Here is a 23,781-nt window from a genome sequence, read left to right as displayed (position 1 = left end):
CGATCTAAACATGAAAATTAAAAGGCTTAAAATATATGGAATTTGTATAAGATCTATACAGATCTATAGGCAAATCTATTCAGAGATGTCATTAAAACCTTCTCTATACATTGATCTAGAATATCCAATGGCCTCTGGGGCAGATTCATGGATAATATGATTTGTTTTTGGAAACATAAATTGGGCTCATTAAACATTTTTCGTAAGAATTTAAATAGTTTCGATGATAATATTAAATTTACAGTTGAGTTTGAGGATAATAATAAATTACCTTTTCTGGATATTTTATTAATTAAAAGAGGGACTCCATTTACTTTTCTCGATTTACAGAAAACCAACAAACAATGATAGGTATTTAAATTTTCATTCTTGCCACCCTATGTCGGTGAAAAGGGGGTTGTAATTTCACTAGTGGATAGAGCCTTTAGAATTTGTTCCCAGGAATTTCTGGATTCGGAATTGTTATATTTGAGGGATATTTTGTTTTGCAATAGTTATCCAATTAAGTTCATTGATAAAATAATTGAAAATAGACGGGTTAAACATAATAGTAGGGTTATTGAGGTTTCTCATTCTTTAGATTTAGTTGTATCAAAAAGCTTCATTTCATTACCATATGTACCAGGTTTGGGTGATAAACTTTCACGGTTTTTACGTAAATTTGATATTGATATATGTTTCCAATCGCTGAGGCCAATGGGTAGTTTTTTTTAGTTCTGGTAAGGATTTAACTCAGGGAAATTTAGTAAGTGGGGTGTATAAAATTCCGTGTTCTTGGGGGAAGTTCTATATTGGTAGGACTCACCAACAATTTGTTGAAAGGTTTATTGAACACCAAAAATCAATAGAAAAAAAACCTACAATTAAGCAGGCCTCCAGACGCATTTGTTTTAGATTTATAACAGAATATTTGTCTTAAGAAAGTTAGTTTTTTCAGTTTTGATGAATCTTTGGTTGTTACTAATGATAATGGTTACAAAAAATGGGCGAGAGAAGCCATAGACATTAAAAAACATATGTTTGATAACATTTCCATAAATAGGGACACAGGTGGTTTAAATACTGATCCAATTTTTGATAACCTTCGAAAGAATGAATCATCAGTTAATAAGGGAGTAAATTTTTTAAATAATCACCTGGGGACTATTTTACCTGCTCGACCAAAACGGTTTGCTTCAGTAATAGCTAACAAAAGGATTATTTCGCAAAAGAATAATGAAATTAATTTACAGTTTTTTATTTTTCCTCAGTTACTCTGGTGTCCTCACTGAAGTAACTCTATATTAGAATCTTTTCCCTACGTGGATCAGTTTGCGCCAATTGTACATTTTTGTTTTTTTGTTTTTTTTGTGGTGGTGGTTTTATTGGTTTTTAGTTTTATCTTGTTTTTTTTTCCTTTTTCTTCTTGTGTGTCTTTCGTGCAGAAGACGCCTTGTTTGTATAAAGGCAAAATATCCGCGATGTTTTGTTTTTGTTGTTTTATTTTCTCTCCACTGGCTACAGTCTCGTTTGTTTGTTTTTTTTAGAGATTTTTCTCTTTGTTGGTTTTTTGTCATGGCGGGCCAGTTCGGCTTAATATCTTTCATAGAGAAAAAGAGAGAGGGAAGAGAGAAAGAGACAGGGGAGAGAAGGGAGAAAGAGAGACGGGAGAGAGGGGAGAAAGAGAGGGGAGAGAGAAAGAGAGACGGGAGAGAGGGATGAGAGGAAAATGTGGGATGAGAAATGAAAGAGATGAGAGGAGAAAGTAAAGAGATGAGAGGCGAAAGGAAAGAGATTAAAGGAGAAAGGAAAGAGATGAGAGGCAAAAGGAAGGAGATGAGAGGAGAAAGGAAAGAGGAGGAGAGGAGAAAGGAAAGAGGAGAGGAGAGGAGAGAAGAGGAGAAGAAGAGAGGAAAGAGAGAAGAGGAGAGGGAAGGGAAGAGAGAGAAAAGGAGAAACTAACCAACTGTTTTAGGTGGTTGTTTAGAATGTTTTGTGTATAGTTGTTTCAAGTGTTCCTCTCTTTTAGTCAGTAGCTGACCAAAACCATGCAGCTCCTGGAGATTTCCCTAAAATATAGTAAATGATTTTTAAATTCATTTTGACGGAAAAACATCTTAGTATATTAAAAGCTTTTAAATTGCCGCAAATGTAGCAAACCGTTTGTAGTACGCGGTTCTAGGTGAACACCCCCCCCCCGCGGAAAATACCCCCCGTGGAAAATAAGGCTTTCCAAATTTGAGAATTTTATTTGAGTTTTATTTTTTTAATTTCTGTAGGAATTTTGTTTGAGTTTTATTTTTTTAATTTCCGTAGGAATTTTGGTACTTGTGTATTATGCGCCACTCACTCAAATTTACCCTGTGTAAAACTCATTGTTTGTGTTAGTTTCTTTGTTACTTTAGAAATAAATTTACGCTATAGATTTGCACATTTGGTGGGGGGGGGGAGCAAGAATAACGGGTCTGCATGCAAAATGTGTTTGGTACAAATATTCTGCATATTAGATAGATAAACACATAAGTGTATTTAAAAGTCAAATATACGGCCATTAACACAATAAAGTAACTTCGTTACTTTAGTTTCTTCGTTACTTTAGAAATAAATTTACGCTATAGACTTGCACATTAGGTGGGGGGGGGGCGGAGGAAGAATAACGGGTCTGCATGCAAAATGTGTTTGGTACAATTAGTCTGCATATTGGATAGTTAAACAAATAAGTGTATTTAAAAGTCAAACATTCGGCCATGAACACAGTAAAGTAACATAAATGAATATACTGAATGGGGAGGGGGGGGCTAAACCCCTCCAAAAATATCTTATCACACGAAAAATGTTCCTCCCCCTCCTTCGGAAAGTAACCCCCGCGGAAAAGACCATCGGGGAAAATTTTGAGCAAAACTACCACAACTCACCATTAAAAAATAAATGAAATATACAGACGTGTTAAGGAGGGATTTTATGGTGGGGGGTCAGAGGAGGGGATTCCCGATGGATCTATGAAATATCCCAGTGAGTGTATTACATCCTGATTGCAGCAATACTAGCGACCTACATTATCTTGCATTTGAAATGGTCGCTTCCTAACAGATGCAAATATCCTAGTATTGGGCCGACCTGTTTGACCCAACGATTCGGCTTGTTTAGTCCCAGGTTGCATAAATTTCATTTAGGCAGAAACCATAATGCTCCTGGGTCGGCACTGATGTTTTTTCAAAAAACACTTAAATGAAACATTACATTCACTTTATACTAGGATTTTTTTTTCTTAAGTTAACAAAATTTCCAGATGCCTAACTATATTTCTGTCATTTTTTTGAGGCCATATACCTTGAAAGAATTATTTTCTGACTTAAACTATGAAAAAAACTAAAATTAAAGTTTCAAATTTAGAAACCTTATTTTCCACAGGGGGGAGGGTATTTTCCAAGGAGAGGGTGTTTTCAGCAGGGGGGGGGGGGTATTATCTGGGGGGAGGGGGTAAACGCTGGTCACCGTGGTGAGAAGATGGCTTAAGTCAAAAATAACCACCTCCGTCCACTCTGTTGTAAGACTTGGTAGTTGCCAATTTTCCCTTGATCTTTACCAATTCAGACGACAATTACTACGCCGTCTACGAGAATCGTTTATAACCTAAAAGACAAGAGAGACCCCATTTACGAGTTGCATACTCAGGTGTGCATAGATACACTCCTGGATGGTGGAGGGTGGGTGAAAACATTAAGAGTGCCTTTTGACCACTATTTCATTATATTTTTTTTTATCGGCACAGGTCCTCCTTGCCAAAATCAGGAAGGATTTCTCCTCTAACACATACCCCCCCTCTGCACAGGTATATCTACATCTACCATGTGTATAATGAAAAGGAGAAAAGAAGAAAGTAAAAAAGGAAAGTAGAAAGGATACCCAGATTAAGACAACATAAAAAAGTGAACCAAAAAAAACTCCATACGTAAAGGGATTTCTCCTCATACCTCATACCCCCCCCCTGTGTACAGGTACATCTACATCTATCATGTGCATAATGGAAATGATAAAAAAAAGTAAAAAGGAAAAAAATAGGAAGTAAAAAAAAATAGAAAGTAAACCCAAATTAATACACCCAAGAAAGAATAAAGGAAAAAAGAAGAAAGTAAAAAAGGGAAATTAGAAAATAAACCCAAATTAAGACACGCAAAAAAATAAATTGTCGTCGATCTATACTTACGCTAAAATTGCCCCATGGCCGGTGAATCATAATTCTGCTGTTGGGCGTGCAATAGCGGAGGCCTCTGGCCCCCGCAGTTGCAATCAAACTGGCCATACTGAGAGCATGTCCAGTCACCACTGTGTTTACTGGGGATATGCAGTGCGTCATCCAGTCATATATCTGAAGAGTTGCATCCACATCACCCCCATCAGTTGAAAATAAAAATAAGATTAACTAAGAAACAGCTTTTAGTCTTAAATCCTTCTTCTAAACAAGTGCTTCTTTTCATTCAGGATCCCATTTATGATTCCTAGTTTCCTGGCGACCCCATATAAATGGGAAACGAAAGACTACTATATAATTTTAAAAGGATTAGAATTTCATAAAAAACATGCAAAACAATAAAACTAACAATCGCAACAATTGTATTTTATCAATATTGGTGGTAGTTTTATTTATTTTTAGTTTATTTTTAGCTTTAATCCTTCTTCTTTTGTGCACAAGACGCCTCTTTTCCATAAAGGAGAAATATCCGCTTTGTGTTTGTTTTTATCTTTTGTCTATAATGGCCGCAGTCTTGTTTTTTTTTTTATCTCTTTTTTGTTATTTTTAATGGCTGGGTAATTAAAATACAAAATTCCACATTTTCGCAGAAAGTAGTTTGAAATTTCTATGAAAGTGTTCTCTGATACGCTGAATCTGATGGCGTGATTATCATTATGATTCCATGACTTTTAAGGGATATTCCCCCTTTTCTCGAAAATACGAGAAAATTTCTCAGGCTCGTAAGTTTTGATGGCTAAAATTAAACTTGATGAAACTTGTACATTTCAAATAAGCATAAATATTTGAATCTCTTGATACATAAAAAGGGATGATTTTTATGACTTATATTTATTTTCTTCAAACATTTTTTTTTAGCTGCGAATATGCGAAAAATACCTTCAGTCTTGACTATTTATGGTTAATTTTTTTTTATTTTTTTTTTTTTTTGAGTTTTAATTTGTGTTGTTATTATGTCGAACCTGATTACAGAGGGTCGTTTTAATACAAAGTCATCACAACATGGAAACTACATAAAATAGGTCCAACACCCTTATATATTCATATTCTTCAAACATTTTTTTTTTTGCGGCGAAAAAATACCTACAGTCTTGACTATTTACGGTTTTTTTTTTCATATTATGTCGAACCTGAATACAGAGGGTCGTTTCAATAAAAAGCCATCACAACATGAAAACAACATAAAATAGGTCCAAAACCCCAGTGGCTACTACATTTTATATTAGATATTAGACACCATTTAATTATATTTTTTTTCGGTAGAGGTCCTCCTTGCAAAAATCCGGAAGGATTTCTCCTCAAACCCATACCCCCCCCCCCCTGCGTACAGGTATATCTATATCTACCATGTGTATGATGAAAAGGAGAAAAAAGTAAAAAAGACAAAAATAGGAAGTAAAAAAGAAAAGAGGAAAGGAGAAAAGAAGAAAGTAAAAAAGGAAACCCAGATTAAGACAACATTAAAAAGTAAACCCAAATTAAAAAAAAACTCCATATGTAAAGGGATTTCTCCTCATATCCCATACCCCCCCCCTGTGTACAGGTATATATACATGTATCATTTGCATAATGGAAATGAAAAAAAGTAAAAAGGAGAAAAGCAGTAAGTAAAAGGAAAAATATAAAGTAAACACAAATTAATACAACCAAGAAAATAATAAAGGAGAAAAGAAAAACGTAAAAAAGTGAAATTAGAAAAGAAACCCAAATTAAGACACGCAAAAAAATAAATTGTCGTCAATCTGTTCTTACGCAAAAATTCCCCCACGGCTGGTGAACCATTATATGGCTATTAGGCGTAGAATAGCCGTGGCCTTCGGCCCACATAGCTGCAAGTAAACGTTGGCAGCTGCTGCTACATTTTATATTAAACTTGTGCAAAATTTTATTCCGGTAAGAATGATCCCCTTACAGGTAAAATGTGGTTCAATTCTGCTTTCTAGGGTTGTAATGAAAGAATCTATAATATGCTTAGGACTTGTTCAGGAGATGAAGTATGCCAGATTACCAAAAGTTATCCTTGTTGACCAACCGAAAAACAGTACTGGGTAAACGACTAACGCGTCTCAAGTTTGCATTAGATAATAATTGATAAATTAAACAAAAACTTACCAAGTTTGAAGTTTGATTGTAATTCTACTCCAAAGAAGGAGCACCAGCGTAGCTGAGAGTTCAACTGAGATAGACCTTTGCAATCGCCTCGATTGACCAAAACAAAACCAGTATTTTAAAGTCATTATAATATGCGGTGGTTAAGCTCATGATGAAACGCTGAGAGTTCAACGGGAAGGGAATTTGGGAGGACAGTTGAACTCTCAGCTACGCTGGCGCTCCTTCTTTGGAGTAGAATTACAATCAAACTTCAAACTTGGTAAGTTTTTGTTTAATTTATCAATTCTACTCCAAAAGGTGCGCCTTAGCTCCGCCTTCGAGTTCAACTGAGATTTTAAAGTTCAGCATGAGCTATACGAACACTAATGATGAATAATAGTCCTGTTCATTAAAAGAGGCTGTTGTACAAAAATTCATTTATAGGAAGATATTTCAAATATAACAAACTACAGTGAATATATTCAAAAGACAGATAACTGCTGACCACTTTCAATTGGTTTATTATAAAACCTTGCAAACGTTTTGGCATTTGTCCATCCTACATATTTTATGATTTGATCTGCATCAATTCCTCTTGCTTTAAGGTGGGACGTTGAGGCAGACCGTGTGCTATGAGCACCATAAACACTGATATCTATACCTGCAAGAAATAAACTTCTTTTATCCATCTAGAAATAGATGACTTGGACACAGCAGTATAAGGCTTACGATATGTAAGAAAAAGTGCGTCGTTTCTATTTGGATATGATGTCATTCTAATATACCTAGCTAGGTGCGTCGCTGGACACAGGGACGACTCTTGAAAAGGTCGAAATTTAACTACTGATTTGTGGTTGCCCGGTTTCGATGTTTTACAATACATTGATTTGAAAATCAAAACTTCCATCGTCATTGTGTATCATATTACTAAGTGATAAACTGGCCAAAAACTGAACTCTTTCACAAGCTGATAAAATAAATAAAACTGCTAGTTTTTGTGTTAGTGTCTTTAATTGAAGATTTTCAATATCCCAAGCTGGCAGTCTAAAGAGATCAAATGCACATTTTACATCCCAATTACTTGAAATCTTGGGTAGACTAGGCCTTCTATTAAAGACACCTCTCATAAACTTCTTGGTGATGTGATTACTGCCTAACTGAAGGCTTGGCCACCCACTGAGACACCCACAGCTCAAAGAGACACATACAGCTCAAAGAGATTTATACGGCCCAAAGAGATGCACACATCCAACAGAGATACACAAAGCCAAAAACGAGACAAACAGCCAAATGAGGCACATACAGAGATCATAAAGATTCAAACTGCCCAAAGAGACACACAGCCTAACGAGACACACACACAGCCCAAAGAGACACACACAGGCTAAAGAGACATACACACTGACCTAAGAGAAACACAAAGCCAAAATAGACACACAAACAGCCCAAACATAAAAAAAACGCCCATAGAGACACATACATACCAAAAAGATTCAAACCCTCCAAAGAGACACACATTGCCCAAAGAGACGCATATGGCCTCTAAGAGACACAAACAGCCAAAAGAAACACACAGATACCAAAAAATGCCCATACAGACACATACATACAAAAAGATTCAAACGCCCCAAAGAGACACACATAGCCCAAAGAGGCACACACGACCTCTAAGAGACACAAACAGCCAAAAGAAAGACACACAGACCAAAATGACTCAAACAGCCCAAAGAGATACACAAAGACCAAAGAAACACAAACAGCACAAAGAGACAGAAGCCCAAACAGAAAAACAAACCCCAAAAAAGACACAAACAGACCAAAGAGACACAAACAGAACAAAAAGACTCAAACAATAAAAATAGACACACAGCCCAACGAGACTCACACAGCCCAAAGAAACACAAACAGCCCAAATAGACACAAACAGCCCAAAGAGACACACATAGCCCAAAGGTACAGAAACAGCCCAAACAGACAAACAAACAGACCAAACAGACTCAAACAGCCCAAAGACACACACATCCAAAAGAGACACACACAGTCTCAAGATACACAAACAGATCAAAGAGACACTGACCGGCCAAATAGAAACAAACACCTAAGAGAAACACACATACCTAAGAGACTCAAACAGCCCAAAGAGACACATACAGACCAAAAAGACTCAGACACCCTAAAAAGACAAACATTCCAACGAGACACACACAGCCAAAAGAGACACAAACAGCACAAAGAGACACCCATAGCCCAAATAGACATATACAGCTCAAAGAGACACATACAGCTCAAAGAGACGTACACGGCCAAAAGATATGCACACATCCAACAGAGAGACACAAAGCCCAACAGAGAGACACAAACGACACACACAGCCAAACGAGACACACACAGACCATAAAGATTCAAACTGCCCAAAGAGACACACAACCTAAAGAGACACACACAGGATAAAGATAAATACACACATTCCGAAGATAAACACAACGCCAAAAGAGACACTCACACAGCCCAAAGAGACATAACACGCCCATAGCCCATACAGACACATACAGACCAAAAGATTCAAACGCCCCAAAGAGAAGCACATAGCTCCAAAGAGACACACACGAGCCCTAAGAGACACAAACAGCCAAAATAAAGACACACCGACCAAAATGACTCAAACAGTCCAAAGAGACACGTACAGCTCAAAGAGATGCACACGGCCCAAAGAGACGCACACATCCAACAGAGACACACAAAGCTCAAAACGACACAAAAAGCTAAAAGAGACACACACAGACCAAAAAGATTCAAAACTGCCAAAAGAGACACACAGCCTAAAGAGAAACACACAGCCCAAAGAAACACACACACAGGATCAAGAGATACACACAGCACGAAGAGAAATAAAACGCCCATACAGACACATACAGACCAAAAGATACAAATACTCCCAAAGAGACACACATATCCCAACGTAATATACGTGAGCCCTAACTCTCCAAAAAATAATTTTCCTCTTATAAAGTGAATAAAAATCCCATCCGCTCCACGTTACAAAAATCTCAGTACCTCTTTTTTTGCACATGTTAATAAAATGTTTACGATTCGTTGATAGGTATCTTTCAAATTTATAACAAATTACATCAGTTAAAAATTCCTTTGGAGTTACCTTAAATGTTAATCAGTTTAATACTTTTTTTCTCCACTGATACTATCAAATCACTAATTAGAATCATTCACATTCCTATTATTCAAAACATTAATTAATATCGTTCATTGTCTAAGTAAATTAAGTTATCTCCTGCCCTTCAGAAATGAGGGAACAAAGGAACGTTAGATCCTATTTTAAATTGACAATACTTATCAAACATCACTTGTGTATTATAGAGATCACATATCTCATTACCCTTTTTAAATGTTAATCAAATAATTCTGATTATAGTGTCCAATTTTTTTGTCTGCTTTTCAAAATAATCGTATTTGGAAATCTGTCATTTAACACTAAGAAGTAAATTAGGTAACCCTTTCGCAATAACAATAGGCTTAGCAGTGATTAAATCTCATTGTCGGCGACAATTCAATCAGATCAGACTTGTTCAAATGGAATATCTTTTCGCAAATTGAGTTAGCTTCTATTTCATAGACAAAATATTTGAATTCCTTTTATTCAAATCACCTATCAAGTTATCAAAAAATATATGAACTAGAAATCTGGTCTGTAAATTGTGTCAGAAAAACTTGTCCGTTAAAACTCGAAACAAGACGCGCTGGTTTTATAATACAGGTTTATCACTAAAAAAGACATATATATCATGAACTAGAAATCTAGTAAATTACGTAAATCTCTTTGAAAAGGTGTAATGCCCTGTAAAAATGTTTACCTATAGGACCGGTAGAATACTATACCTACCAGAAACCTGTTTGGTACAGGGGGGCCATAGAAGTATAAGGTTGATTACTACTAGCTTCTATATCACCTAATTTCATGCTTCCTATCCCTGGGATATGAGTTTCTGAAACTCCTAATGTCCAGTTCGAATCCTCTGAATTCGTCAGTCAAAATGTCGATACAATATTCATTTTTTACCGTTGTAACATTCCAAGTTCCAATTTTCATGTTCTTTAAGTCATTGAAATTGTTCTGGCCTTAGGAAAAGCAATGATCCCGGATGCCAGTGCAGGACGGTGATCAACATATCTTCACAAGTCTACATCGAAGCACTTAAGCCGGCTTACAACCGAAAAGCAATAAGTCGCTGGGACCTCCAGTATGAAAGGAGACTTTGTGCAACCCTTGGCCCATCTTGGTCACAACATGGTTTTCAGCACTTTGCGATACAATTCTATCAACAAGAGTCAAAATCCTGCACAGACAGTCCCAAGCCTATTACCTCTGATTCATTATATATTCATGCCTACAAATATTATGCTACTACGGGGAACAAAAAACAAGAACATGAACAACAGGCACAAGGAACAAAAACAATGTTTTTTCGAGGGGTTTCAGGCTTTTTTTGGAAATCACCATAAATATCTTTTTGCAATAAACTTTTACTTTTAACACGAACCGAAATAATGATTACCATTCCTGAATCAGTGTCAATTGGGATTTTTTCCCCATCTGACATGCGCCTTTAGGCTTAGGGAGTTATTTTACCTGCCCTTAAATAGAAATGCCACTCATTACCTGGAAATGGATCGAAATTAAAAAAAAAGATCATTTATCGTGTAGGTGTAGTATGAATGGTATTGTAAAATAAGTTTGTTTTCATTTCAAAAATTTTTGGAAAAATTAACTGATTTCTCCTGCAGAACCATGTTCAATAGCTCAAAATTTGAAAATTCTGGTAGCCTGCTACCCCTACCCCTTGAGAAATGGCACACAAAGTGTCATTAATGTGCCATATGGTACTTGCAGATGGCGAAACTTATAAAAAGCAAGTATATTCGAGAAATAGCTTTTGAATGAGCCATTAACCCCTCTCTATGATATTGTGGTAAACCACTAGCCCCGTAGTAAAAAAAAAAAAAAAAAAAAAAAAGAAAAAAAAAAAAACGGGAGACAGATCAATGCTACCCATGCAAAAAAGATGATTTTCCTTGTTGTTCAAGGTGAGGGACTGTAATTTCCCTGTAAAAGGTTTTCGACTATGCTGATTCTAATGGTACACTTTTCATTTTGATCTGAAGCCATTTTCGAGGGTTTCAGGTTTTTTTCGAAATCACCTAAAATTTCTTTTCGTAATAAACTTATATTTTTTAGGCGAACCGAAATAACTACTGAATCAGTGTCAGATGGCAATTTTTTCACTTGGCAGTTTTTTTCTAAACACGTTTTTTAACTTTCGGTTGCTATGGGCTGTGGTTCCTTACTAGGTTGCAGCTACTGCTGTAATCGTCATGGTTGCAGGCCTGCAGCGGTAGCTGCAACCTAGTAAAGAGCGAACAACAGCCCATAGTAACCAAAAGTTAAAAAACGCACTTTTTTAAACTGTCTAGTGAAAAAAAATTGCCATTTGACACTGATTCAGAAATGGTAAATATTATTTCGGTTTGCCTTAAAAGTAAAAGTTTATTAAAGCAAAAAGAAGTTTATTTTGATTTTGAAAGAATTGCCTGAAACCCCTCAAAAAATTAACATAGTTGAAAACCTTACACAGGGAAATTACAGTCCCCCTTCATGAACAACTAGGAAAATCACTTTTTTGAATCGGTAGCATCATTTTGCATAACTTTTTTGTATCGGTAAATTCCGCAATCTGCAAGTGCGATATGGCACTAAAATCGCAACAAATGGTGAGGTTGAGTTATTGATTTTCAATTCCTCTTTGTCTATTGCTAAGGGCTCATTTTAATTTTATTCATTTTTGTAGTGTTCGAGAGACAATCTTTTCAGGATATCCATTTCCAACTAAAATACTATTAATGAAGATCAGGCGATTATCTAAACATCTTAATTACCTTAATTTGAATGGTCTTTCATGTACAGAACTAATTTTTTCTCTTTTTAACTTAAATTCAATAAATTGACATAAAATGTAAACAACGGTTATTGTTCGTTGGTTTACAATAAATTGAAAAGGGCAATTTCATTATTATTAAAATTACATATCTAAAAATGGTAACTTATTCTATGTTAAATTTTTTCTACTGGTGAAACTAATTCTACCCAAAAGTAATTGAATATTAAAAAAACATTCAATGTCTGACTTGCACTAATACAAAAAATCCTCTACATATGTTCCACAAAATTTCGATTTTAAAAATAAGTTCCTATTTTTATTATTTCCTTATAATCTGCTTATATATTTGTCAAAAGTGGAAGAAAGGTCATTCTTTTAGTAAAAATCAATAAGCTTACTGATGATATTACTGTCACTAAAGGTAAGGCTACTACTATTAATTAATAGTTCAGTTACTATGCGCAAGTATTCATTCTTTATTAATTCAGGCCAATATAATGTCCTTATCGTTTAAGCCAAGAGACGGTAAAATTGCTATACAAGGGTTTCAGACAAGGCGGTTCTAATAGTTTACTTCTTATTTTGATCTGACTCCATTTTTAGGAGTTATGGGTTATTTTAGTTTTTACTATGGGGTGTGATCGTCTCCTACTAGGTTGCTAGCTACCGCTGCAACCCGGATTCGTCATAAGTAGTTACAAATCGAGAGACAACTATAGGTGGGATCTTTGGACGAATTATTGTGGGTTCGCCTAATAGGGAGCATCCGATGATTGCCCCCTATCACGCAGAACCCTCCCAACCAAAGGCAAAGAATCGGGAGATCGGTGCCGGGGCTACGCCGACCATTTGGTCAAGCATGCACATGTCTATTTTATTAAGGACGGATTCCACTCTCCCAGAAGAAGAACGTTTCTTTCTCTCACTTTCTCTCATACTTTCAATATCAAGTGGAATTCCCAAAACATTTGAATTTTTTAGTATTAAATTTAGTGCACGATATACTCTTCACAATCAAATGCATTTCTCGGTTTTATAATTTAACTGAAAATTTCTCCAACTTTTTTCTGGTCCCTCATATCCCATTAAGGTATATAGACAAACATGGGCGCCTATATGGGGGAGGGCTCTTGCCCCCCCTGGCTGAATGGTGCTGCCTTATTTTTATAGTTTTTTGTTTTCTGAGATTTCTACTATATAGCTTTAAAAGTAGCAATTAGACGAAGTTTGCCCCCCCCCCTGGAAGTCAGCTTATGGGCGCCCATGTTAAGACAAAGTTTTAAAAAATAGAAAATTTAAACCACTACTAATTTAAAGCCTGTCTATAGCTACCTTCAATGAAGTATCTTGCATATACATGACATTCAACTGGACAGACGGCATCTCCCAGTGAGATCGGCCGGCAGTTTTGGCAATGTATCCCAGTAGACCGGCTTGGTCTTTTATCTAGTTTGTCATAAAACGTGACTCTTTCATATTCCAGGGGAACCAGTCTAAAATTGAGAAGAAATGCTAGAAATGTCAAACATATAAAACAGACACAGAAAATACTTGAATAAGATTGACATATGAAAGATTAATACTCTCTAGTTACGTCGTAAAGGACTACGTCAGTCGTCGCCGACAGCTCAGTCTTCATTTAGTCTTCAGAGTGGTAACACCTTTTTGGATTCACTCACTTTGGACAGAATTGATTAAGAGCTTAGAACATGAATTAATTCAGTGACCCTAGCTAACTCATCTTTAATCAGCGATAATATATCAAAACCCATTCCGGTTAAAAAAATGGCAAAGAGAGTATGCCAGGAATACAGATTAAGAGTTACTATTAACTCTATTCAGTGCAGTAGCTGTGAGTTTTACTTCCATGAACATTGCTCCGGTATAGAACGTTTTAAGTGGTCAAAACATTGGCTTTGCCTAGATTGTACTACAAAAGAAGATACTAATGACAAGGTAGTACCCTTTGATGACTCTTTGCGTTGTTTCACCCAGACCCCGTCTACCCTTATGACACCTCCACGTCACCCATCGGGAAGTGACCTAATCAACATTTTGAAGGAAGTGAGGTCATCACCCTTTTCGTCTCAAATCAATTGCTTGCCAAACCAGTTCCATGCCCCAGGACAGTCCCCCCCGCAACCACGTCCGATGTGTCCTGCCAAACCAATTTCGATTCAAAAACAACTGATTTCAGTTGCCAAACCCTTGACCAGGCTACAACATTCAAGACCTGTGCTTCCTGCCAGTCCAAATTGTTAAACAATGTCCCTACTGCACCTAAAACAATAAACCTCCTCCCTCCAATGCAGGGGTTACTATAATTGATGAGTGAACTTGAAAATGTTATTATAGAAATGTCCACCCTAACCACTTCAAAAAGCGTTAGAGTTGGTAACCCCCAGTCTTTTCCAATCCAGGAAAAGCAAAAATCCCAAATTTCTGTTAAAACCAATATTAAAACAAGACTAATTGATGCTAATGTCGCTCCTGATAATATCATCAAAAATCAAAATTTAATAGAAGACAAGGTCAACGACAAAATAATAGATACGAATCCAGTGATTCCCGGTTCAACTAAGATAAAAGACAAGTTTGTGTGTTTAAAGGATTAAACTGTCTTGGTTTTAATAGCCTCTCAGGCACAAGTGTTCAAGGTCAAGTTCATTCTGAAATTGGCCCTAATTATGCATGTAAAACTAGGTGTGAGTTCAATACTAGTGATTAACTATCCAGGAAACAAGTTAATGCTAATAAAGATATATGCAAATATGCCTGGAGAGGGATTTGCAAGAAGGAAAAGTCGTGTAAATACCTTCATTTGTGCAAGAATTATTATTTGAAGAATGAATGTAGTGTCCCTGAGTGCAAACTCTTGCATTCTAGGGTGTGTGAAAGTTTTAGAAGTGGGCTTTGCTTCGATGAATGCAGTCAAATTCACTTGAAATATGGATACAAATATTTTAAAAAGCTCTTAAATAGTGCCGAAAAAATTTAAACCCACAGTCAGCACCCCCTCCAATTCCTTCTCTCCTCAGTTTGGACCTGTCAAAAAACGATTTACATCCAACCTTCCCACCATTACATCAAAGTTCAGTAAGATACTTCAAGCAGTCTAGCTCACCGAAAACAAATTCTCCCCCCTCCAACAGTGCCAAGAAAACTTTGTCAAAAAACGGGAGCCCCCGAGCCTGTCATGTAACACACCAGTGTGCATTGAAGCACCACCACCAGCTCATTCCGGGGAATTTAAGACCCCCACCGTATTCTATAATCACAAAGAAGACCCTACCTCTACCCATTCGGGTTATAGAAGCATCGAATTACGTGATTCTAGTGTAAACCAGTGTTTTAGTTCTAACTTATGTCGCCCTAAATCCCTACTTAATAATATCCCCATAATTTGTCCGCTGTCCTCCTTTTATCTCAAGCCGGGTCCAGCCCCGCCTTTTAATCCTGCTTCTCAAACGAATCCCAGCCTTCATCCCGAAAAAGATGCCTCTCCTCTCCCAGATCCACGCTCCTCCCACCCCCCACTGCCTCCTACAATTAACAAACAAAAAACTGCCCTCTTTAGTAACCATTTTACTTTCCCAAAGTTGCTTGTTACGAGCGCCTAAAGCCTTAATTTCGACAAATTGATCGAGCTAGAGGCCCTCTGTCAAGTACACAAAATTGATGTAATTGCCGTAACAGAGGTCCAAGCACAGAACCCTGATTTATTGAAAATTAATAACTACTCCCAATTCATAAAACTTCGTCCCCATGATCACCCCCTAGGTAAAAAGGGAGGTGGAATACTATTATTTGTAAATAATTATCTCTTTCCTAAATTAATTCATACTCCCAACCTTTCAGATTACGATGAAATCATTTGGGTAAGTGTAAGACCCAAAGTTTTGCCACGCCCCTTTAATTTGATTGTGCTTTGCTGCTTCTATTGTTCCAAAAAATCAAAACGCTGCACAAAGACAGCAATTCTACCAACAACTGCACAGCAGTGCCGGCTTCGTCCTATGCAAATTTCTGACTACCTGCATTTTATTAGACGATGATGCAAATAATCTAAAGTTGAATTATCTTTTTATTCCCCTGAACTTAAAGCAAACAATAAAAATACCAACAACAAAAGAAAATTCCGCCTTTGATATGATTTGCATCAATATGCAGGCTTTCTATGCCCCTTTTGGCCCCTTGTCCCTTTTAGAAGGACTCCACCAATTTTATTCATTAGTAAAGCGTCTCAGCAGCTGTAGTCATACTTGTTTTGGTACGAAGTCCTCTTAACGCCCAATTTTTAATGCTCACCTTTTTGGTCTTGGATTTTGTATAACCAACGAAAACTGGCTGGCTTTCAAAGCAAAAAATGACATTAATTTTAAATTCTCCGAATTCTAAAATCTGATTAAAACAAAATACATAAATTCCTTCCCTGTGAAAAAAGTAAAAACATGTTCTAATGACAAACCATACATTACTAGCCAATTGAAAAACATAATTAGAATTAAATTGAATCTACTAAAGAGTGGTAAACCACCCGAAGCGATCTCACTGCGTAAACATATAAAAAAAGAAATACGTAAATCTGATTCTTCATATTACAAATGCAAAGTCCAGGATTTATTTTCTACAAAGCCAAAACAATGGTATAATAGAATAAAGAAAATTTGTGGGAAAACACATAATAATATAGACTTCCATTTACAAGAAGACCCATCAGTTACAGCCAATGATCTGAACAGGTTTCTTTCTTCCATAGTTCAGAACCTCCCCCCCCCCCCTTTCTTTTGAAACTCCTTATGATTTGTGCTCTCTCAATTTTCCCGTTATTTCGCCCTCGGATGTGAAGGCAAAAATTAAGAACATTAAAAAGTGTAGTACATGTCCATTAGACATTCCGATTGTACTAACTAAAGCCTTTGCCGACAATCTCTCAGAGCCTTTGTCCTTACTTTTTAATAAAATTACCTCTACTGGTAGATTTCCAAATTGTTGGAAATTAGGTTTTATTACTCCCGTAAATAGAAAGGTAATAATCAAGATTTTAATGGTGTCCGTCCCATTGCTCTTACTCCAGTTTTTTCGAAGTCATATGAAACATTTTTAGCTGAGTGGTTGAAAGTAAAAACAATCCCAAATATTGACTAAAGACAATTTGGAAACCTACGCTCTACATCTACAACCCACTATCTTGTTCACCTTATGGACACAATATGCAACACACTCGAAAAACCCAATACCTGGCTCAATGTTATCGCTGTTGACTTGCAAAAAGCTTTTGATTTAATCAACCACAATATACTATTAGAAAAGCTATCTAATGACTTTCAAGTTGACCCTTATCTAACTAGAATAATTGCGTCTTTCCTCTCTAACAGAACGCAAGTCGTGAAATACCTGAATGTATATTCTGATCCCCTCCCAATTTATAATGGTGTGCCCCAAGGAACCCTCTGAGGTCCAATTTTATTTCTTACAATGATAAACAACCTTGGTGTTTATTTCCCGGATAGATGGAAATTTGTTGATGATCTAACTGTCTTAGAGACATGTTCCAAAAATTCCAAAAGCAACCCAATGTACATTTTGGAATCGATATCAGCCGAAGCTCTTACTGATGATATGAAAGTCAACCCTTTAAAGTCAACTGTTCTTACTATTAATTTCCTTAAAACTCCCCCTTCTTTCTCCTGTCTAATCCCCCCTGAAATGTCCTTTACCACTATGAAATTACTGGGCGTTACCATCTCTAGCAACTTAAAATGGGATTGCCATATTAATGATATTTAAAACGTGCAAGTGCTGCATTTTCCCTCCTTAAAAAATTTAGATGTCCTGAATCGCATTGTTTGAGGGTTTTCCTGTCATTTGTAAGCCCATCCCTCGAGTACGCCTGTCCTGTTTGGCATCCTGGCATTTCCATTGAATTGTCGGACAGAATAGAAGCAGTACAAAAAAGGTGCCTATGAATTATCTTCAATGAGGGTAAAGTGCCTTATATTTCCCTTCTTAGGAGAACTAACCTTGTCACCCTTAAGGAAAGGAGAGCAAAAATTACCTTGCGTTTTGCTAACAATGCCCTTCATAACCCTCGAACATCTCCCCTTTTCCCCGGTCAATATTCACCTCTTCGACCCCGCCTCCCGCGTTCTGTGTCAACAAAAATCCCCCTTCTCGCCCCAATAAGAGATTGCACTGAAAGATATGAAGAACTTTTATCCCTTACATAGTTGCCCATTTTGCAAATTTGGAGGTTTTATATTTATGTTTGTTAGTCACCAACTAACTTATGTTTTTGTTTTAATTCTACTTTATCCCCTTGTTAATTTTACAAGTTTTTTTTTTTTTTTTTGTTTTGCATTTTTGCTTACTTGACATTTGCCTTCTAATTTTATGATTTTACTTTGTAATTTTTTTTTAAAGTTTTTACGTATTTGACATTGACCCTTTTATAATTTTCTGTTGTTGTTTGATTGTTTGTTTTTGTTGTTCTTTTTTCACTGTATTTGACGCTAAAGTGTGAATTCGGCCCTTTTGGGCTTGTGATAACCATTTTTCAGCAATAAATCTTATCTTAGCTCACAAGTCGCATATGGCTCTTACCCCACACCTCAAATTTTCCCGAAATGCATCTGACGGAAATTTTGAGATGGCCATTTATTGTCTAAGAAACTTTCAAAAGAGCTTATTCGATTGGAAATTGAAAGAACTGTCAAATATATAAAACAGCAAAGCTAGAAATGTCAAATATATAAAAGCTAGAAATGTCAAATATATAAAACAAACACAGAAAATACTTGAATAAGATTGACATATGAAAGATTAATGCTCTCTAGTTACTTCGTAAAGGACTAGGTCAGTCGTCGGCATCCTACAGCTCACAAGCCGCATATGGCTCTTACCCAACACCTCAAATTTTCCTGAAATGCACAATCCAGGTCAACCACCTTAGAGATATTTTATTTGGGAATGGTTATCCAATTAGTTTCATAAATTCTGTAATTGCAAAACGCAGTAAAAGATTATCATATAGTTCCACAGAAAACACAAATCAAAGGGAAAATTCAGTTTATCTTGGTTTCCCATACGTAAGGGGTTTCAGACCACATTTTAAAAAAATCTAAGGAAAAACAACATTTACACTTATTACAGACCCAGAAAAACCATCAGGTCCCAAATTTATCAAGGTAAAGACCCTATCCCGATAGGTGAAAACTCCGGTGTCTACAGAATTCCTTGCTGTGGTCTTTGGTATATCGGAAGAACTGATCAGCAAATAACGGATAGATTAACCCACCGCTCGAGTTCAATTAATAATACACTTAAAAAGTAGAAAAAAACAGAAAATGTTGAATCTTCCCTTGCAGAGCACATTGTCCAAAATCCAGGCCGGATTATTTTGTTTAATGAAGTTAGTCTAATTTTGCAAGACAAAGGTATAGTCCAGCACTACAGAGAAGCTGTTGAAATTTATAAATACCAACATTTAGGTCTAGCTTTAAACAGAGATTCCGGTGATTTAAGAATAAATGAGTCATATATCGGTTTTCTCAAAAGAGAAGCCGATACTTTAGTAATCCCTGAAATTCACCTTGAACCACTGTCCCAGTCATCTAATCAAACACGTGAACAACCCCTTAGGTCTCACAGGGTGTCTGCGATAAATGCATTAATTAAAATCCGAAATCAAATGACATAGTTCTCCAACTTATTTAATTGCTGGTTCATTTTGTTTTTTTGAGTGAATGAATTGTTTCCTATCTTTGTCAGTTGTTCGCCAGTATCCGTCGATGACAGTTCATATTTTTTTTGGATTTTGAGCCAATCGCGGATATTGGCGAATAACTCGCTTTTATGGTTGTTAGGTATTTGGTTTTAATTCTTTTAATTTTTGGCTTTTATTGAGTTTTATTCATCTTTTAAGTTTTGGTTTTTTCTTTGGTTTTTTGATTCTTTTCACATTGACTTTCCGCGTTTGTTTGTTTGTTTTTGTTTTTTTTTTCGGCACTTTCCTTGGATACATTATTTCGTTTCGCGCTGAAGAAGAGAGGCATTTGTCCTCTCGAAATATTCGCTTTGTTTTTTTCAGTATTTTCATTTGGCCTATAAAAACCCCATTTTTGCTCATTTTTCTTTCTTTATGTAGAATACATATTACCTTAAATTACCTTAAATCGCATTGTCCAGCAAAATAAGGAAAAAATCCTGTAGAGTCGCTGATATATATTCCTTAAAGCTATAAAAATTTTAATTTATCAAATTTAAAAAAGTTAAAACATTTTAAACGGGTTTTGTTTATTTAAATCATACAGTAAATAACTGAGTCAAACTCAAAGCGAGCAAAATTTAACATGAGTAGGGCTGACAGCCCCCATGCCTTCTCAAGACCAGAACATAATTTGCACTTTACTGAAACAACGTACATTTAAAATGTTTTCACTTTGTTTTTACTTGTTTAAAATGTTTTACTAAATATATGAAGGAGGGATTCCTCCACTTGCACTCCAATTACAGCACAAGTGTTTGGTGCCCTTTTTAAGAGTAAAAAGAGATTGGAGGGTAAGCAGCCATTCTCTCAAGCCCATTCATTTTCCAAACGCATCTAGCTAAAATTTTGAGACAACCCTTTTCTTCAGGATAGTAGAACGATCCAAGCAACTATGTCTTAAGGGATATTAGGCATGTCGACCCCCCCCCGCACACACACAATTATGCAAATTGCCCATTATACTTTAAAACTAAATGTTGGTTTAAAATAAATCGAAAGGCAAGGTATTAATGGTTGCCTGCAAGACACCTCTGAAGTTTACACGAGCATCTCTTTCATAAGAACCGCATATGCCCCCAGGCCATAAATTACAGCGCCTGCCCCCAGGCCCAGGGGGCTTGTGTTGACATTGAAGTTTTTGTTGTATGATCTTTGAACTGTTTTAAAAATTGACTATCTCAAAACTTTTAGCGGATGCATTTGGGACAAAAAGACGTGAGGAGGGGGAGGGAGGCTAGTTTCTCTCTGATCTCTTTTAGCTCTAAAAAGTGAACAGAGCCCTCTCTGAAGTTTATACGAGCATTCCTTCCATAAGAGCCATACATACCCCCAGGGAATATATTACACCGCCTGCCCCCGGCCCTGGGGGATTGACACCTGAGTTTTTTTTTATCTGACCTTTGAACTATTTTCAACAAAATAGATATTTCAAAATTTTCATGGGATATATTTGTTGGAAAAGGGGCGTGGGGGATCTATTTCCCGCCGATCTCTTTTGACTCTCTTTTGGGGTTGTGTCGACTCCAGTGTCACCTGCCCACGGGCCCTGAGGGGGTTTCGACACCGGAGTTTTTCCTATTATCCTGACCACACTTCAAGTAATTATATCGTGTCATAGCATTTGGGAATCTTGCCAGACGAGAATTATAACAATGCATGACCAAAACCTACCAGACCACTTCCAACAGAACTGGAATTCCATTTTATTTTTTCTTATCAGTGTCGTGACCTCCGATTGCTGACCACATTGTACAGGTGCGAGGGGTTAAGAGTTCAATGCCTAATGCCCCGTTCACACTCCAAGTAATTGAAACATCCAGAACTTCCCAGGCGAGCATTTTGCCAGCTAGAAACAGGGGCGAAGGTGTGTCGCGTGACATCAGAGGGCTTGTCACAGAAATTCAAGGGGGTGTGTCATAGAAAAACACCTGACCTAGCCGAACCATTGAACTCTTGCTTAGAACATTGAACTCTTGCCTAAAATGGGAATCTTGCCAGATGGCGGAAGGTGCGAGGGTGTGACGTCAGTAGGCTCCGTTTAAAATCCAATGCTATTTTCCCTATGCTAATTTCCCTATTATCAAAACTTGTTTATTATACCAACCACACTCCAAGTAATTTTCTTTGAGAATTTCACCTTGAAACAGGACATGCATTGGGAATTTTATGAGAACTGGAATTTAACCTAAAGTTGCGGCACCTGGTCGCCAAAAGAGGGATGCGCTGTTAAATTTTCTTCTTGTGCCGTCGAACCAATGGAAAAAAAGTACTCCGAATGGGCGTCACAGAATCAATGGAGGCATTACTACTAAAAGCATTCGCAGAAAGCCATGTAGGATATGGCCATGTAAAAAAAGAGAGTGAGGTTACAGGGGGAATCCCCCAGGAAATTTCAATCAAAAATAGAAAGTGTTTCTCTATAAGATTTGCCCTGCAGGTTCTCCATAGGGATATCATCCATTAAAAAGGATTTGCACCTGGTCCATAGGAAATCCCTAGAAAAAAAAGAATTGGAGGCTCTATATAGGAAAATCCCCCCCCCTCCCCACCAAAAGAAGGTATTTGAGGCGCTACATTGCAATTTGTCGAGCACACCATTATTCCTCCTTCTACTAATAACTTAAAGCCTACCTGCAATCATCACACTTGAAACATTCCTGGTGATACGTCCGGCCCAGAAAATATACGACAGATTTTTCCGTAATGTGCGCCTTACAAGAGGCACACCTGTGAAAAATGAATTCATTCTGAAAATCTATTGCGCAGAAATACTCCCCATTCTTTGAATAGAAGGATTTTCGACTTAGAGATGATTTGCAAACTAAAAGAAAAAACAAAGTATAAGGGTACTATTGTCTTAAGAATATATATAAATGTTAATATATAAATTTCTTAATTACCTATAGTCGCAAGTTCACGATAATCATTTTAACACTGGGATACTTTGGGTCTAAGTAATCAATGCCCTAAAACCTCAACCCTTTCACAAAAAAAAATCCTAGAACATCCGCTTAAAATACCAACCACATTCGAGGAATTGGTAATCGTAGCAGGTAGGATATATATAACTGCTCACTGCTGTTACCATTGCAGAAATCCACCGCTTTAATCATACAACTATCATCTTTTCTTTCATAAACAAATCAGGAGTTGTTTAGCAAATAAATGCCAAGATCAAACTGGCAGTTTCAGATGGTAAGAAAACGTATAAGGAATATAGGGGAAACAAATTCCCACAGAGTTAATTAATTTAAAAAAAAAAAAATTTCGAGAGAAGTAAAGAGCGAAGTTGAAACATAAAACGGATAAAAATTATTATTTCACAGCCTATTTAATATATATTAATATAACTAGTACAAATTAACTAACTAATTATGTTTCCCTATGCTTTTGTGATTATACAAAACTAGCGCTTTACTGAAAACACAAAAGTCAAGCATAAAAAACAGGATTATTTATTTAAGAGTCAAAAGTGAGTATGTAGCCTGACAACGCTAAACGAATCTATAAAGCTTTTCATAGTCTTACACCAGTTGTGACATTAGTAACTTTCAGTATACAATTAAATTATCTTAAAAACATAAGCGTAAAACTAAATAATTTTTAATAACTGGGAAGTGATTGAACAGCGTAAAGAAATATTTAATTGATTTATCAAGCAGCATTTTGCTCTCACCAGCTCTAATATCAATAGTGGGTAATATATAATCTTATCTTGTAATAAATATACTTTAGTATTACTT

General features: G+C 36.5%; 1 long non-coding RNA gene across 1 annotated transcript in view; it reads right to left on the bottom strand.

Moving 5' to 3' along the window:
* LOC148940419 (uncharacterized) overlaps positions 1–22,842 on the bottom strand; it is a 387,233-nt gene extending 364,391 nt beyond the window's left edge. Inside the window, exons 1-2 of the long non-coding RNA XR_016143331.1 lie at positions 22,670–22,842; positions 13,603–13,763 (exon numbers count right to left, since the gene is read on the bottom strand). This is a non-coding gene — a long non-coding RNA (uncharacterized LOC148940419). The remainder of the gene's footprint in view (positions 1–13,602; positions 13,764–22,669) is intronic.
* Positions 22,843–23,781: the final 939 nt, after the last annotated feature.

Source organism: Artemia sp. Qi Xiang Cuo, chromosome 19 (genome assembly GCF_049724085.1).
Source record: "Artemia sp. Qi Xiang Cuo chromosome 19, ASM4972408v1, whole genome shotgun sequence".
NCBI lineage: Eukaryota > Metazoa > Arthropoda > Branchiopoda > Anostraca > Artemiidae > Artemia > Artemia sp. Qi Xiang Cuo.
Note: the sequence above shows the minus strand (reverse complement) of the source record. Positions and strands in the feature narration are given on the sequence as shown.